This window comes from Sipha flava, unplaced genomic scaffold, assembly GCF_003268045.1.
Source record: "Sipha flava isolate LNK unplaced genomic scaffold, YSA_version1 223_pilon_pilon, whole genome shotgun sequence".
Lineage (NCBI taxonomy): Eukaryota > Metazoa > Arthropoda > Insecta > Hemiptera > Aphididae > Sipha > Sipha flava.
Genome location: NW_020272855.1, coordinates 154,694 through 165,075, shown reverse-complemented (window position 1 = coordinate 165,075; position 10,382 = coordinate 154,694). Strand labels below are relative to the sequence as shown.

At 28.3% G+C, this 10,382-nt stretch overlaps 1 pseudogene; it reads left to right on the top strand.

The window, feature by feature from the left end:
• Window positions 1–5,101: 5,101 nt before the first annotated feature.
• LOC112683305 lies at window positions 5,102–6,681 on the top strand (annotated as a pseudogene).
• The last annotated feature ends 3,701 nt before the right edge of the window (window positions 6,682–10,382 follow it).

Sequence of the window (10,382 nt, the reverse complement as noted above, 5' to 3'; positions counted from 1 at the left end):
ATTATTATTATTATTATTATTATTATTATTATTATTATTATTATTATCTGTGTTGTTGATATAAAATTTAAAAAAAAAATCATATGTAATGTATGCATATATATATTATATATATTATTTAAACTGTATTTTCTGTTATATTTTTTAGTAATTGTAGTTGCCGATTGATATTCTAAAATACCAAGACTGAATGTTCAACCAGTGGCTAAAATGTGCTAAAGAATTTTTTTTTTCATAATAATATTTAAAAAGTACATTATATTAATTAGATTTTTAAATACTTTTGTTCTGCCACTGTATTCAGCTCGTTCATTTTTATTTTTAAATATTCCAAAATAACTTTTAGTTTAGTACAACAAATGCAATAAAAATTGTGTGTAAGTTTGTGTGTGACAGTTCATTTAATATTGTTTTCAATTATTATTTTACGGTGCCCAATTTTTTATTTTTATACAATAAAATGAAGAATATTTTTTAAACATGTGTATCAACTAAAAGAAAAAAAAATAACCTTAAATTTGTTATGTACAGTGTTCTTTGGTTTTAATGAAAAGCTAAGAGAAAAATAATTTTTTTTATATATATAATATTGTTGAGTCAATTAGTCTGTAGTACCGTAACAATTATGAACACCAATTTGTTTTTATTTTTTACATTGTATTATGACTTATTTTTAATTATTATTAATTTGTTTTATCTTATGTTGCTTATCACGATTTATTTTATTGTATGAATGTAAAACTAAAACCTCGTTTGAGACAAAAAAAAAAAATAATAATAATAATACCAGTGACAATCATTATTATTTTTTTTCTCTAATATAATTAAAGTACATTATCTTATTTCCATTTTTTTTTTTCAAACTGATTTTATTTATTTTTTGTTGTTAATATTATTATTATTATTTTTTGGTGCGCTTTTCTTGATTATTATAAACTAAATAAAAACATATTAATAATTAAAACATATTATATAGTAAATTAATTATTTAAATATATATATGTAGCCTATCGATTACGCTGTTATATAGAAAGTTAAGGTTTAATAAAATTTATGTATCACTATTATTATACATTTATACCCGATTTAAATTGTAAGTTTAAATTATATAAAACCATTTTAATTGTGCTAAACAACGGGAAATCTATTACGATTATATTATTATTACCTTGTACAAAATTAAGAAAACACAAAATTAGTAAGAGTACATTTTGAAAATTAATGAACCAAGTTAGTTACATTTTAGAACAAAATATAATATTGAACATTTTATAATAAATGCTTTTTTGTTCTTATTTCTCATGTTTATGTATTCTACAAACTGCTGTAATCATAACATAATTCCCCCGAGCCTATAAATCTTTAAAAGTTAACTGTGCTGAAGTTATATTTTTATAAACAACAGAGGTATGATTGTCAGAATGATATAAAACAATTTTATCAATTACCAAGATTACATCATAGAATTCTTGAGGGGTGAACTGATTTATTTTCTGTTAATTTTTTATTAGCATACTTGAATCGGGGGGGGTTTTTTTATGGATAATTGTTAAGCGTTAATTTACTAGTTGCAAGTTGCTTGAATACTTTACTATGTATTTGGTGACATTTTGAAGACTTAGAATTGATGGTGTTTCGGATAAATTTCAAATAAAATTAACTTATTGTTGGATTAATTAAATCAGTACATACTATTGATGTGGCTTTGAGATGGATACTTTAGACAAAATTAAGGATTGAAAACATTTTCAAATGTGTTTGAATATCAGTTTTTTTAAAAACACGAAAGTGTGTCAATACTTTCCTTCTTTTTTTTTTTTTTTTTTTTGTCAACGTTTAACAAGAATTTAATATTGTCCACAAGGTTTCAGTTATTTTCAGTAGCTAGTGTTAAAGGCGTTTCTTGAAAAAGTCTAGATCATACGTACTTATTTTTTGACAGAATAAATATTTGAAAGTAATTGTGTTATGCACTTCATATCATGTCTACAATTATCAGTTATTAGATTTATTTTGAACAACAACGATACGACCGTTGTCTGTTGATGGCGATACGCTGGTGGGGTGTTGCTGCATTAAGACAATTTGTTTTCTGGTTCAAAAAAAATAAATAAAATTGACGTCCCCTACGGGTACTTATCTCCAATTCACGTTAGGAGGAAAGATATTCATAAGCTTTTTTAGATTTCGACCATAGAAAAAAAAACTATTGGTTTTACATGTAATTAATCGGGTTTTTCATTACTTGATCAAAATTGTAATCTTACATTCGTAAAATTATATATTAATGTATTAAAATTATAAAAACAAACGGTAAAATATTTCTACAAATAATTTTAATTTGATTATGAACAGTGGCGGCGCGAAATATTTTATTTCATGAGTTTTGTTAGGATTTTGCCCACCCACCCACCCACCTAAAAATAAATTTAAGGGTAGCTTGTAAAAAGAATTCCCCCACTATTCGTTCTACATGCTAAATACCCACTCGATACCCTATGGTCAATACCCGCCCACTGACTTGAGTCCAAGGACTTAAAAATCTGCCGTTACGCCTTCACTGATTATGAAAGCTGACTGTTTTATTAAAATGGATTTTGTTGAAAGTTTATATTTTATAAATCATTACAAGGTTAATATTATATTTTTGAATAATATTTTTTTCTAAATAAATTTATTGTAATATTTAATTTTTTTTTAGGATGTTTTAATAACAGATTTTCATGTTTTAAAATCAAAAATGACTGTAACAAGAAACTGCATGGAAACTATCAAACCTGATTTTGATATCAATGATATTAGTAAAGTGATCGAAAACTATGTTTATCCCATCCTGTATAAGTTGTTATAAGTAGCAATAAGTATTCCCTTAAGCTCAGCTACGTGCGAAAGATCGTTTTCTTCTATGAGGAGTATCGAAAATTGGTTCTGAACCAATATGCTACAAGACCGTTTTACAAATTTGGTTGTTCTGACTACAGAGAGAGATGTTGTTACTCGATAAATAATGAAGATATTTTAGAAGTGTACTTGTATTAAAGACAAAACATTTTTTATTAATATAAAATTAAAATTTTATAGTTTAATTTATATGTATATATATATGTATTATTAACTTGTGAATTACGGTGGATTTGTTTGAGTGGTAGGAGGATAATGAGACCTTGCTAAAATGTAAACAGAACCCATAATATTTAGTATTGATCAATTTTGTCCGTATTTAATTTTATTAGATGGGAGTGTTTGGGGGCGTAGAAACCGCGGGTCTGTGTTGTCTTTTCGCTAAAAAGCCCCCCCCCCCCAAAAAAAAATAAAAAAATAAACCTTAGTTGCGCCTATGAAAGTACCGCAAACTATACGAACATAATAATTCACGTATTCCGACAGATAATCGACTACGTGTTAAATATAGTTTACTAAATATAGTTAACCATGTGATAAACATATAATTCTTGTGATAAAGACGAGTACTGCTCTTTTATATTATTCATTGTTTATAAACTTTCATATAAATTTATGTTTATTTATGGTTAATTTCTATTATTTTTAATTTAGTGTTACTACATTTTAATAAACACAATAGACCTGTAAGAGCTCGAATAAAAAAATTGAATATAGATTTAGATATATTTATTTATTTTTTAAGAGTTTTATGCGTTAGATATTGATTTATTTTAAACGTTATTTCTGGTGATTTACACTAAAAATGATATTGCTTCCACAATGAGTTATACCCTAAAATAGCTGAATCAACGCCAGGTAATTCAGCTAGTAATGCATATATCTACAAATAAAATAAAGTATACTGTGTAAAAGTATTTTTCTTGCTTTTATTGTATTGTTATTATTATTGTTATTATTTTTTTATACAGCGATAACAAAATATATCCCTGTTCCCCATACACATAATCCTGACCAAGTGCCCCATTAACTATGTCCACGGTATACATGGTAGGCGAGTGACGGTTCCCGACGCCCGTTAGTTTGAACAAAAATAATGAAAATAAACATATTCTTGTATATAGGTACTATACAAAGTACAAATTAGCACTCAACGTAATTTTAAGCCGAGAAGACTCTTTATATATTTGGACTCCGGGGGCGTGGACCCTCTGGCTACCCTTTAATCTGGGATTGATATTAGGTAAATCTTAAACATATTAATATATGTAGGTATGTATAATATAAATTATATAATGTATGTCTATGATCCCAATTCCAAGGTTCATAATAATACGAAGACAGAACAGAGAATAGGTACTTTAAACCAGCGGTTCTAAAACTGTGCTCCGCGGAACCCTAGGGGCTCCGTGGGCATATATTAAATATCTAAATTTAAATATTATTAAATTTCTTAGTTATTAAGGAAAAACACTGGTAACCTGAATTGCGCAACGAGTTATACGTTTTAGTGACACCAATTTTATTTACAACTAAGACTTCTCATAAAATTTGGTTATCATGACTTCACAACTTGGCTAGTATTATCACAAAATTAAATGAAGTAAATTTATCAATACAACTTAAAATGACCAAAGTTTTCATAGCAAATGACAAAATCCGAACTTTAAAAAAAATTAAATTTTGAACTGTGTGTTTTTCTCAATATGAAATATTAATAATTATTGTTGTCTTGAATATAAATTCCTGATTTTCGGGGCACCGTAAATTTTTTTGAAAACATAAGAGCTCCGCGGACAAAAGAGTTTGAGAAACATTGCTTAAAACAATTCAATTTGAACTAATTGAGGAATAGGTTGGCTAAAAGTGACTGCGATTGAAAAATGGGTATGGCAAAAAGTAAACTAATACTTAAAGAAAATAATTATTTAACAACTATTTATAAAAATACAAAATTAAGTTAAAATCAATTGTGTTAAAAAAAATACGTTGGCCAAATCAAGAAACAAGAGTAGATATTAATGAACATGGAATAAACATTTAAACTATAGACTATATTTTATAAATACGACGATTTTGGATATTTAAATCGTTATTCAATTTTTTTTCCTCAGTTTATAAATTTAATCCATCAAAATCTAAATCAAACTCAAAGTTTTTTATTCTAGAATAGAACATTTTGCAAATCGCAGTTACTAACATGAGCTGTATTGGAAATTTAAATCACATAAGGACGTGGAAAAATCATATCAGAGTGAGGCGATTATGCAAAAACTTTGTTCTGTCAAACTTGAAGCTGAAGGAAATCATGAATCGAATGAGCTATTGTATTAACCAAGGTTTAGGCAAAAATACCCATTCAGAAGCAACTATTAAATGTTGGCAAACATACGTTCACGACATGCCTACCAGTAATGAAGAAGGACAATTCCTAGCGCTGGATTTAGGTGGATCAAATTTTCGAGTTTTAAAATTAGAATTAGGAAGAAATAGCTTTTTCAAAATGGATCAAGAAGTGTTCGCGATTTCTAAGGAGTTGATGGCTGGATCTGGATTAGAACTATTTGATTACATAGCCAGTTGTTTAAATACATTTGTGACATCGCATGGATTGAAGTCTGAAAAAAACATTGTCTTTAGGATTTACATTTAGTTTTCCAATGTCACAATTGGGCATTGATTCGGGAAAACTCGTAAGGTGGACCAAAGGCTTTACTTGCGATGGCGTTGTTGGTCAAGATATAGTCGAACTTTTGAACAAGTCAATAAGTAATATCCCTGGATTGAATATAAAGACTTGCGCAATTTTAAATGATACGGTGGGCACTCTCATGTCCTGTGCTTGGAAAAATCCAAAAACCGGAGTAGGTTTGATTGTTGGTACGGGTTGCAACGCCTGTTACTTAGAAAAGGTAAATTTGATAATAAGTTCTGTATAAATACTTTTATATTATGCAGGAACATGCTTAAAAACTCTGAACTTGAAGTTAGAACAAATAACATAAATTATAAAATAAATCTAGTGTATAGAACATTTTTTTTTTTTTTTTGTTTTTTGATTTTCAAGTTATATACATCATATTAAACTGTGTCTAAATCGAATAATTTTTCAGACAAAAAATATCGAACTGTATACAGGAGATGAGAAGAAAACAGAAATGGTTATTAATCTAGAATGGGGTGCGTTTGGTGATAATAAAGAGCTACAAGGATTTCTTACAAACTATGACAGACATATTGATATTAACTCTGAAAACAGAGGTCAACAAACATTTGAAAAAAATGGTGTCCGGCTTGTATATGGGAGATCTGTTAAGATTATTATTAATAGACTTGATAGAAGCCGGATTGATATTTGACGGACATATGCCAGTAACGCTCAATAATAATAATAAAATAATATCAACCGAAGTAATATCAACAATTGAAAGTGATCCACCTGGAACGTACAATAGTGTCAGACAGGTCCTTAAAATGATTGGGATGGAAAACCCTACGGATGGCGATTGCATGAATGTTAGATACGCAGCAGAATGTGTTTCAAAGAGATCTGCTCATCTAGTAGCAGCCGGGCTTGCCGTTATTCTCAATAAAATGAACAAAAGTGATGTTACAATTGGAGTGGATGGGTCCGTATATAGATATCATCCATTTTATCATAAGTTATTGGTCAACAAAGTAAACGAATTGGTGAATCCCGGTATTAAATTTGATATAATGCTTTCTGAAGATGGTAGTGGAAAAGGTGCCGCTGTGTTGGCATCGTCTGTTAACAAATAAATGTAAAAAAAAATTTAAATAAGTTTTGAATTTGTTTTTTATTCGTTTAACGCAAATACCGACTGTCCTGAAATGTGATTAAGAAATTAACGAAGAAACTATATAAGTCCAGCGTAAGTACTCGACGAAATTTTAGAGAGAAAAAAAATGTTCGTAGCCTAAACCTGAGTTTTATCAACTTATTTTTGAAATGATAAATTAAATGTAAAATTAAATACGTTCAGAAAATACATACAAATAATAAATAATAAATAATAAAAAATTCATTATAATCTGTAAAATATGATATTTCTTGCAAAATTCTCATACAATTTGGTGTGTGACATCGTTTTTGCATTAATGAGCGTTTTTTTATGTTATCTGAATAATAAAAAAAATTATTCTAAATCTACCCAAAATATTTGTAGATATTTCAAGTTACATCGGTACTTCAATATATCTGATATAAGCATACTGCTGAATTTTGAAAATTATATAAATCGTAGCGATTTTTGTTGGCAATTATTGTATAAGATGTTCTTTCAGTTTCTCATCGACGCCCATGATTCGAGGTTCGTGTTTAGGGTGTTATAGCTTTTTTTTTTCTTTTTACAAAGGAGGTATGTAACGTATTCAGAGAAAAAACTCGAGGTTTGTACCAAGATATACGTGTCCGCCGTTGATTACCTTATTCATAATATGTACGATATTTTACAGTTATGCTTACGTTATATAATTTATGTATCCTTTGCCCTAACTGTTGCGCCTTTTTATTACATACTAAAGTCTAGTAACTACATTAGACATTCAACATAATGAGTTTCGAATCTCTGTGCCGTTCATATTATTTTCAGATCGGTTGAAAATAAATGTTATTAAATACTATCACAATAAGCGTGTGTAGCTATGTCGTAGTTAAAATTCGAAATTTGTCAAAAACATGGTCATGAAGTTAGCCCCCCCCACTTTGACCGATTCACTTCAGACCACCGCCAATATTTAGCAAATTAATTGCAAATAATTGCAAATTCATTTTTAGAATTTGCAAATCAAGTGCAAAGTCACAAATTAAAAAATAGGTTTGGGAGGGCTAACTTCATTCAGCCCCCCCAATTTGTTCGATATATTCCAAACCGACGTCAATATTTAGCAAATTAATTGCAAATTAATTTTTAGAATTTGCAAATCAAAATTATAGTGTAGGTAAAATTGTATTTGTATTATATATTGTTAAAATTTATATTAATTATTTTCATAAAAATTAAATTATAATGATCAAAAAGGTTTTTTAGAAATAATTAATTGAAATAATGTATCTATAAGAGTAATAAAACAATTTAATAATAATGATAAATAAATATACAATTAATGCATTTAACTGGAATTATGTTAAATTACTTACAAAACTGCCGAAGCAGTTGTTAATGTTTTATTGAATATATTTACCCTTTTTGGGACACCCACTATATTAAAAAGTGATAACGGACGAATAATGACGATAACAATAAACTAAAAGATTTATTACTTATTATCAATACCAAATTGCAGTATTCCACTTAGTTTTACGGTTTCCATTTTTAAAATTAATCTGCAGTGATATAATGATATTTAAACAAATTTAACAAATTTAAACATTTAACAATCAAATAGTCAAATAGACCAAGTCATGTTCTTCTGGAGATAAAATAATAAATGAAAATATTTTGAATGATATGAAATAAAAATGTACAATAATTAAAAATAGCCCGATGTAAAATTATGTAAAAATATATACAGAATTATTAATGCTATGTATTGTTGTGTAGAATTAAGTATAGTTCACAATTATTATTTTAAGCAAAATAATGAATTAATATAAATTAACTGAAAACTCCAGTTATCGATGTTAAACAATTGCATAACAATTGAATCAAAATAATTTGGTTTGAAGTGAATCGGTCAAAGGGGGGGGGGGCTAACTTCATGGCCATGTCAAAAACTGATATTAATTAGTTATGACTAGAACAAACTAGGATTATTCCATGTATTGCCCAAATGGCCGTATTATCACGACTCGAAAAAAAATTAATCCTATTTTGACCGGCCGACAATAGAATCATATTAAACATATCTAATAATAACGATAGTTATATTATATGATGACCGAGTATCGTGCATTATTGCCATTTAAACCGGTCGTGATTAGTCTTTCGTTTATTTCGTCGCTGTGTAAAATGTGTCTTAACTTCGCACTTCCATCAAAGGACTGAATGGCTTTGTGTGGTTCATGTGTATCAAATTGTAGATTATGTGACGAAAAAAATATTTTAGGTAATTCTAAATTCTACGATAATTCGCTCCGTCAATTTCAAGACACTAATTTTTCTCCAAATTTGAACATCGATAAACATTTTTATCTTAACACTTACATTTCAGATAAAACTTGGTCTGAAAAAAGTTCAAAACTAATCCCAACTTTGAGGTCTTTGTGAATTTCAGTTTAAACTACAATCAAAATAAATTTTGTGATTTTAACTGTAATATATGGATAAAATATTCTCACTAACGTTCTTTTAGGTCATATCATATTACCAAAATGACCTGATATAATTTTAATACAGTTGCTAACATTAAATCGATAATTACGCGCGTAATGTTATTTTTTTTATTTTTTTTTCGATAGTAATTATTTCATCTAATTACACCATAATAATAGTAAAATAACCTGATGAGTGTTTGAATTGAAATAGTAATAATGAAGAAATAAAATAATAGTGATTTTGCATGTTTCGATCTAATATTAAACATAGGTACTTTACTATTACTATGATGTTCGTAACCTTTACAGTTCGCTATATAATAATATACTGCCGTAGCTAGTTTATGGGTATATAGTTAATTATATAATTATGCAACGTTTTGATTTAGACACATAACTGTTATTAGATTTGTTGATGTTTAAAATTTAAAACACCTATTCCATGTTTAATAGCAAACATTAAGTGGCGAAGGCGTCTTATTAATGACGTTCAAATAAAAAAAAACTAATAGACCTGCAAACACATTAAGTCGTAATAAGTAAAATGCATTTGATAACCTTTGGCCAGCAGCCACCGAGAGGAGCGAAGAAAGAATATCGCGTGGCAGTGGCGGGTTTAAAAGGAAACGAATCAAAGTGACCTTTGCCCCTATTACCCCTTGATAATTTTATTTTAATAGTATACGCGCGTGTCGGAAATCATGCAGTGTAAACAAAAACTCCGAATTCAAATTACTTAACATCGACGTACATTATTGTAATAATAGCCGATCATGATTTATGACAATTGTAATGTATACGAATTAATTACTGATGATGGGTGTACTTGCCGTGGACGAAACTGTATACATTTAAACAGGTCAAAAGTTTAACGGTCGAGAAGATGCAATTATGTAGTTTAAGAACATTAATGGACATGAAGATTACCAATAGGTGTGGAAATGTTTCGTTACTTCCTCGGATCCACCATGCAATCTTTGAAGATATTTGACTGATTGAAATCTCTAATCAACCTTTGATATTTATCCGAATCGAGTATTTTAACCACGCAATACGTAAATAGTATTGTTATAAACGTTCAGTGTACAATTTAAAACGAAACGATGATGGAATTCGTCTTCATTGATAAATTCAAGCTCTTATATTTTTTCAAATGTACCCAATTTTTAGAAAGACGTTAGACCGCGTTTTATGTATGAAATCA